The sequence below is a fragment of the Barbus barbus genome (genome assembly GCF_936440315.1).
Source record: "Barbus barbus genome assembly, chromosome: 13".
Classification (NCBI taxonomy): Eukaryota; Metazoa; Chordata; class Actinopteri; order Cypriniformes; family Cyprinidae; genus Barbus; species Barbus barbus.
In genome coordinates this window covers 16746544-16755481 of record NC_136741.1, presented here as the reverse complement: position 1 = coordinate 16755481, position 8938 = coordinate 16746544, and the positions used below count along the sequence as shown (strand labels likewise).

Sequence of the window (8938 nt, the reverse complement as noted above, 5' to 3'; positions counted from 1 at the left end):
ATCCATATCATGTTTTATTCAAAAAACAACTTAATGTAGTAAATTATATTAAACATTTTTTGGGACAAAATAGGTTAACTTTTATGTGGGTGTAAAAATGTTTCATGTTGTAACATCTAAATTAACTGGGTCATTTTAATGGTTAAATGAGGTAGAAATAGCTCCATAAGAGGTCAGAGATATATCCTTGTGGGTGGTGCAGTGGCTTAGTGTGTAGCACTGAGGCCATGAGACCTTTCTGGGTGGAGTTTGCATGTTTTTCCAAAGGTTCCAGTGGGTTCTCCGTTTTACCCCACAACTGAATTGCATGATTGTTCATATTGCATCAAAATGTAAACTATATTATCGCCCAGCCATATTTTTAAAGTTCGAAATACACAAAAAATAGTGCTAAATAGCACTAAAATGGTTCACATGCTCGTAATCATAGGGGAACCAATTTAAGTGCTATATAGCACCTATAGTTGTACAGCACCTTTGTCAAATGGGCCATGAGGGCAAAGAGGTTGAGAACCACGTTATCTTTAGGAAATACACTGTTGTTTTTTAATACTTTCTCCAAGTAAACTAAGAGATCAAGAGAGCATTAGAGAACCTTTAAAAAACTATACAGGGTTCTTAACAGTTTCTTTGTATGGCAGTGGTGCTATATTGCATCTTAACCACCCCAAAGAACCATTGAAGAACCATACTGGGCTTAACAGTTTCTTTATGGTAGCAGTGCTAGCACCTCAACCACCTCAAAGAACCTTTTTTGGTGAACTTTGGGTAAACTCCTTTAACATGACCACATATTAATCTGAATAAATTCGGCTCTAACCTACCAACGAAAGTAATTCGAGTCAGGTCACCTAGAAATATTTGTGGTAACACCTAGCCATATTCACATTTTACAATGTACACACTTAAAAAATTGTTCTTCAGTGATTCTTTGTGGTGGTTAAGATGCTATATAGCACCACTGCCATGCGAAGAGTATAATTCTTTATAGGTTCTCTAACTCTCTCTTAGTCTCTAAGTTTAGTTGGGGAAAGGATTAAAACGACATTACAGTGTATTTCCTGAAGATAATGTGGTTCTCAACCTTTTTGCCCCCGAGGCCCCCCTATAAGGAAATAATCCAGGGACCCCACACAAGACTTTTTGACTTCAGAAAAGCATAAAAGTGATTCAAAACAGCTTTTTTCCATTGTTTGGAGTAACATATCTAAAATCTAAGGAGGAGAATGGGGTTATTCCATTTGCCAAAGATGCTGTATAGCTCCTTCAAACATAGGTGCTATATAGCACTTAAAGTGGTTCCACTATGATTCCAAGCCATTGTTTCAAACCACATTTAGTGCTATTTAGCACCATTTGTAGAGTGTATTTCATAAAAAATAACTAATTTTCTCACTCCAAAAGTTATTTTCTGTGAAAGCTCCTCATTCCATCTCATTGTTTAACACAATGAATGATAGATTAAGACCATTCTGTTTACATAAATGTTTGGCCTTAAAGTGAGATTTCTCTTTAAAAAAATCCAACGCAGGGTCTACGGCACAGTCTGGGAGGAGGCTGGAAACATCCTCCTTAACAATATAAAAAAAGTCCAGTCCCTGACCATAACCATCTGTTTATGGTGAAAATTATCACCCCTGGATCCGGACACAGAACATCTGGACAGCACATCCCAGGGAGCCTTTAAGACGGAGGAAGCATTGAGAAGTTCCACAGAGTTTGACTTCAGGATGAGCTCAGCACATGTTCTGCAGGCTCTGTGCCTGCTGATGGTTTTATCCACAGCCAGCGCTCAGCACGGCTACATGTATGATCCCAGTGAGGAGTGGGTGAATACCTGGCGCCAGGGCTTCAACTTTCAGTGTCCCCATGGTGAGGTCTTAGTGGCAATCAGGAGTTACTTCAGTGAGAAGGAAGGCTCGGACCGCCTGTGGAACTTTGAGTGCCAGAGGACCCCCTATGACTGGGGAGAGCCCAACGAATGCTGGTGGGACGATATCAACAGAGCCGGGATGGAATGGTATGTCTGTATGCATGCAGGTAACAGTGTGCAGGTTCATAGAGGTATATGCCTTTTTTTATATGTCTCGCTATAATGCAAAACACATTTTGTGAGTGTGTTTTATGTGACAACATTCAAGTAGAAAGGAAATGAAACACTGATGTTCCAGTCAATGTAATTTTATAAAAAAGTGTTACATAAAGAATATTACATACATAGAGAATATTCAATAGATGGAATAAACAGAACATTTTTCTTATGTTTGCCAAACATGGCAAGAATGCATGTTTTTATAATTACTATTTTAGGACTTTGCAGTATCAAGTGTGTAGCCAATATACATAAATGAATCAAAGGAATATATGTTGCAGAAAATATGTTTTTTTTTCTATGATAATATTCAGTGTAGCAGCAAAAAACATAAAATGACACCCTGATCAATCAATATTCTTTTTTAAAGTATGTTTAATACATATACGTACAGTATATGGAGAATATAGATGGAAACAAACAGAATATTTTTGTAATTTTTTTAAATTTATTCATTTTTATTTTATAACTTTGCACACAGTTTCAGTTCACCAGTGAATACACATATATGAATGAAATACACATTTAGATAAGGAATATCAACTTTTTGTACAGATATTTGAAAAAAAAAAAATCTGCTGACCATTCCTAAAAAAGGTTTGGTGTTTGTATGCTTAGTTTAAACAAACTAAAATGGAGAGCTCCCCTGCATGTATGATTAGACGCAGATGCGAATGTTTACTGAAAACACTAGCTAATGCTAGCTTTCAGAGTTGAGTGCTTGCTTTGACAACATCATGATAATTTGTTTGTCAAGAGGAAAACAATGAACGTTTCTTAAATAGGACTGGAGAAATGCAAGCAGAAGTGTCATTTAATCCTTGCCTCAGGCCTCAGCTGTTCTCAGTAAGTTGCAAGCCACAGAATATATATGGCAACACTTAAGTTTAAGAGACCTGTTTACTGCTAAAATGAAACTTTTACAAGCTGCCACAAATGTTCCTCAGACATGTTTGATTGCACATTAGTGAATCACTTTAGTTCTGTGATATTCTATTAAGAACGGCACTATGACATTTCAAATAAAAATTGTGTTATATGTTGGATTGACTGTACTTTGGGGTTGTTAAAAGGTTTCTTGTTGAAGCACTGCAAGGTTTTGGCAGTGTTCATTCCAAATACAGCACATTATCTTGGACCCATTTAGGTCTGACATGTTATTATTTCTTCTTCTCTAATGAACTGTAATGTGGTGCTGGATACACACTCAGTTACCGTTTAAATTTCCAACACATTTCTGAGATTATCTATAGTTATTATAATATTTCTGCATTCAGCATAACAAAACCATAAGAAAAACCTTCAAACAACCACACAAAAATGGGGAATTAATAACATTTAACATTGCTGCTTATTACCTACTGATGCTTGTCACAGCCATATAAACAAGCCTGTAATGACCCCCCCCCCCCAAAAAAAACAAAAAACAAAAAAAACAGCTATTTTAAAGTGCATTTAAAAAAATACACAAAAACAGATCACTTAACGAGTATGCAAAAATCTGTCCACTTATTCAGTCCAGCAATGAGTTATCTCAGTTTAAGAATGGTGTTCGAAACCAGGAATGGCCAACCCTCTGATGGCCGCCAGCCAGTCTCTCCAGTGGGAGATACTGCAACATAACTTTTAACCAAAGAGATATAAATGCTTTTTTATCTGCTATTCAAAGTTTTAAAAGTTTTAAAAGTGTCTCTATAGTTGCATTAAAGGCTAGTATACATTAGAATATTGTGAGTGCTCTAGGATGATCATTACGTCTATGAAATCATTTCTGTCCAAAAAGTCTGTACTTATGTACATGTCTGGAACATGTAAACACAGATACCTGTCCTGCACTTCAGAAGGAGTGGAGTCAAATTACCTACTTAGTTTTATCAATATTTTGAACTGGTTCTCAATTGCTGGTTAAGAATTTGTTGAGAATTCTCTGATCTCCACATTTCCAAATTTCCAAAGCTAAATCACGCTGCCATCATTTTCTAACTGCATCTCCAGTGATGGGAAGAAAAAACTGAGGAAAACAGGAAGCAAAGTTAAAGAAGGAGTTTTTGAAGGACTTCCAAAAAGTACAAGGGTCAATTTGGTTTACTGATATAAACAACAACAACAACAACATACCTTAAAATGTCAACCAAGTGCAAACAAAGTAAATTAAAATATATATATATATATTAATAAACAGTTAAAAGTCATATTTCTTATTGTTTTTTGTTGTTGTTTTGTTTAGTTTTTTTTGAATTAGTACTTTTAAATGTTTGTATGTTTAGTGTGGTGTATAGCCTCTATAATGCTCTTATTGTATATGAAGGATATGCACTACCAAACAGACACACAAAAGCATTCTGTAGGAATCTGAATGTGAAATAGAATGTTGATGTGTCATTTAAATTCATAATAGTAAATGAACACAAATGAGACTAAATTATTTAGTCCACAGAACGCAGCCATTGTTAAAATTTATTGTGATGATAAATAGGAATTGCGGTATTCTGATGTATAAACAGGACTGCATATTAAAGCTTCATAGTCGCATTTATACTAAAATAATATTTAGGATACTGAAAACATAACAGTTACATCACAGTCTCTCATTCAGCTCTGACTATCGATTACAACTAAATGAATGAAATGATTGCATGCACTATTCTCTCACTTTTGTCAGGTTTACACAGAGTCCCGTGGAGTAACTTCTCAGACTGAAATCTGACCAATTAAAGGCTTATGAGACTTGCTTGAACTGCACTGAACAGATTGAGCTTTGTTGTTTTGAACACATTCAGGATTCAATTTTCCTGGAATAGCAAGCTCATTCTATTCTCACAGTGCTGCACTGCCAGGCCACTCTATGAATGGCTATTTTGATAATCAGTTGCTGCTGCCTTGATATAAAAACATAAAGTTCAAACTGAAGGTAAACTACAATAAGCAAAAGCATATTGTGCACTGGTTTAAACATTATACTGGCTGCTTTCTTTGTTACGATCACCTTTGACATGATCACTCAGGGATACCAAGGCACTATTTTTTTTTGTAAAGCTGCTTTGGAACAGTAAGTATTATGAAATTAACTATTCATTTAAAACTAACTTTTGTGTTTGACAATGAAATAGTCTTTCCTGCTTCTAGACTCCAGTTGTCCACAGGAACGTGAATGTTTGCCCAGAATGGTCCGACATGAAAAATGATTCATAGCCCTCTCATGATTTTCCCCTCTAAAATAACTTTAATGTCTTGATGTGAGATGATTGCCTTCTTTCCTTCCTCCTTTTTCACAAATGTCATAGTAACTTTCTGAGATTATTTTTTTTTTGGCTCAGGCTCTTCATATCATGGCTAGAAAGACATATCTTTATGCAAGACCCTTAAGATGACTTACAGTTGATGTGATTCTCATGACAAAAGTGACCTTCTTTTACCAGTTGTCCAGCTTGTTAGAACAGGAAAAGTCTGGTTGCTGCGATCAGTCTCTGAAGGCATAAGCAACAGCGCCAAGGGCCATTCAGTGTTCCATCATGTTTTCTCCACTCCAACAGCATTGGGGGAGTTTTTCCAGTGGGCTAATTGGACTCAGTATAGTTTTCCCTGATCTACTGCTCACATTGTGGGATTTCCAGCCAGTGCCAGTGACCTCAAGCTCTTCCTGCTGTGCACTGCTAGAGCTTTGTGAGGGAATACTGTCTGTCAGATTTACTGCAAGCTGGGAACTTACAATTAAGAAATCATTTTATGCAGTCTTATGATCTTTAGATCAGTTTCACCATTTGTGGACTGATTTAAAATATGAAATAATGGCCAAAATGCTTTCTTAACATAGATAGCATGTTTTTACACCCCCCCCCCCCCCCCATATACAAACCAGCATTTTTTTTGAGCGTATATATATATATGTGTGTGTGTGTGTGTGTGTATATATATATATATATATATATTGGCATTTGAAGGTTTAATCAAAGTATATTTTCGATTTGAAAAATATGTTTCCTTACACTGTGCTGATTTCCAAATATAGTTAGAATGTACCTGCCATATCGGACGTACATGCTCTTTGCATTTAGAAACTCGTCTTGCTGAAGAATCAGTTGTTTAAATGATTGCTTAATTTGAATAAACGCCCCACCTTAATCAATTTCTGTCTTTTAAGATGATCTTCTTTCCTTCTTCACATTATAAGAACGGTCTCTCTGATTTGCACTATAAGGCATAGATGACATTCCACTGGGAGAAGGCCCTGGCCTACTTCCTATTGGTGGAATAGTTGCCCATAGCATTAGTGTTGCTATGACAAAAGTCTGGCACTGCTGGTGGCTGGGGAGCAGTGCAGAACTTATGATTGTGTGCCTGTTGTGATGACAACAGACTGTATGGGCCATAAACAATCAGAAAGCCGAAATAAACCTGTATTTACAGAAAACCATAAAAACTACTCCTGGTCTCACAGCCACTTCAGAGGTGACATTTGCTGTCTTAAAAAAACGTACATCAAAACAACTTCTCTGTCTTATAATTACTGACTGGTTAAAGCAGTGAAAAATCCAAAAGATTAATTTCAAATTCTTCATTTAAAGCTCTGTAGTGGCAAAATGGAGCTAATGGCACCAGACAAAAAGGACAGAACTAATGCTGTGTTCCTGGATGTTTGTCAGGCACACGTTTCTCTTGCTGTTATAGTCAGCACTTCAGTATAAACAGGAAGATGCACACAATAAAAGGTCAATAGCTAAAGGCAGGCACACCTCACACGAACACATGCCACATGTGAGACCTCGGAAAACAATATTCCAATGTTTTGTTTCTGAAGGATTCATATTCATTTAACAAATAAAACATTTCTATTCAAAGTTATGCAAAAAAGTGCTGCTGGGGTGTAAAAAGTCCATAAATCGGTGCTCTTTGGATGAGGGATTCTTTCGTATCATCAAAAAACTCATAAATCCAAGGCACTCGAGTAGCGTGAAAAAATTAAAAAGCCTTTATTCACATGGCTTTAGAATTTAAAAACAACACATTTGTGCACCGACGCGTTGCGGCTAACTTGCTTTCATCGGGGTGTCCAACAATATGTCTATTCTTTAGCCTCTTCACTCAATATAAAAGCCATGTTTGTACTGTCTACAGGTCCTCAGTTTGCACTAACAATGGGCTGGTTGCTGGTGTGCAAAGTAAGTATTTTGAAGCAGTTCTGGATCGAGAATGGCAATTCTACTGCTGTCGATATGCCCGCAGGTGCCCATATTCCTGCTGGTAAGTCTTGTAATAACAAATGGTGATCTAATATATTCATACAGTTACTAAACAACCTCTATACATCCCAAGTTATGAGATGATGTGTTCTCTGATAATTAGATTAAAACTCTACACTAGGATGTTTTGTCACATAATTTATAACCTTTCCTTTAATTACATTTTCATGATTTATGCACAGGAAGACGAATGATGTTCCAGAGTACCTCAAAGAAGAGGGGGAGATGGCAATCCCCAGTTACGGCTACTTCATAAGGGGGGCTCAAACTACTTTCAGTGGTGTACTGAGGTCTGTTCAAACACTTCCTCTTACTTTGCACTTAAAGGTTTTTTCCTCTAATGCATTTATGTCAAAATAACATCTGTTTTATTACAAATGAACACTTTAATGTCATCATTTTAGTTGCTGGTAATGGATAAAAATTGTTTTCCTTTGGTGGGAGATAAATGTCTGTTTTTTTAATGCTTTGCAGGGATCGGCAGTGGAAGTATATCTTGTGCCGAATGACAGACTTTGATTGTCAGTTTGAAAACTTCTAGACTGCATTCATCACTTAATGTCCTTATCAACACATCTATGCTAAAAGAGCACATGCACGTCACCACATAAGCACTTATAATAGCACGCACTGAAAACATACGCCATACTCCATTTTTTATTAGCTTCACAGCTTAGACATATTTGATTTACTCTGTATAAGCCTGCATGGATTGCTATGTTCTCATATTTTGCCCTCATTTTTGTTATTTCCATGTTTACAAATATTTTGTAATCATTTTTAAAATATAAATGACAAAAAAGGAACAAAAACATTTTTGTACTTTTTTATTTATTTATTTATACAAATTTGACTATGATCTCCAATGCATTCTTGAATGGTTGTTGAAAAAGTCCAAAATATTCCTTTTGGTGTATTTTCTTTTTTATCTAAGTCTCAGATACTCAGATGGAGTAACAAAACATACTGAACTCTTTGGAAAAATGGCCAGAAAGGTTTCTCCCACAGTCTGCTTGTTTTTTTTTTCTGCATTGTGCAACACACACAACGGCTGTTTACCACTTCATCCTTTCTCCATCTGTTTTCCGCTTTGCTTGAACTATTGAGTGGATGTAGTACATTTGATCCCTGTGTATATGTGCAAATGTGCACAGATGTATTTTGGGGTGTTTACAAATACTGAATACATCATATAAAGCTTTGGGGCTATGAGAAAAATAGTGCAGTTCTACAGAATATGTTGCATCAAGAGTATGCTGAATAAATACATATAATATACATTTTAAAGTACAGTATAATAGAGTTCAAATTCAAATAGAGAACAATTATTTTAATGATAAAACTATTTCAAATACAGATAAAATCTGTACTTAGTCCAAACTTTTAAACTGAGAATGTAAAGCAAGACATTGCCTTTTCAAACATTTTGAATTGCAGTAGATTAAAGTGTATTGTGGTCTTTGCATTTCTATGTTTTCCAGGGGCCTCATTTATAAAGCGTGCGTACGCTTAGATTTGATCGTAGAGTGTGCGTATGCTTAAATCCACACCAACGCTCATATTTGTATAAATAGTCTTTGACATGGAAAATTGCTTAGCGTCATGT

At 36.0% G+C, this 8938-nt stretch overlaps 1 pseudogene across 1 annotated transcript; it reads left to right on the top strand.

The window, feature by feature from the left end:
* The first annotated feature begins 1629 nt into the window (after positions 1-1629).
* Positions 1630-8545, top strand: LOC306879234 (dermatopontin-like; annotated as a pseudogene). Its single transcript, XR_013785870.1, has 4 exons — positions 1630-2020; positions 7208-7333; positions 7515-7622; positions 7807-8545. The product of XR_013785870.1 is annotated as a dermatopontin-like (transcript).
* The last annotated feature ends 393 nt before the right edge of the window (positions 8546-8938 follow it).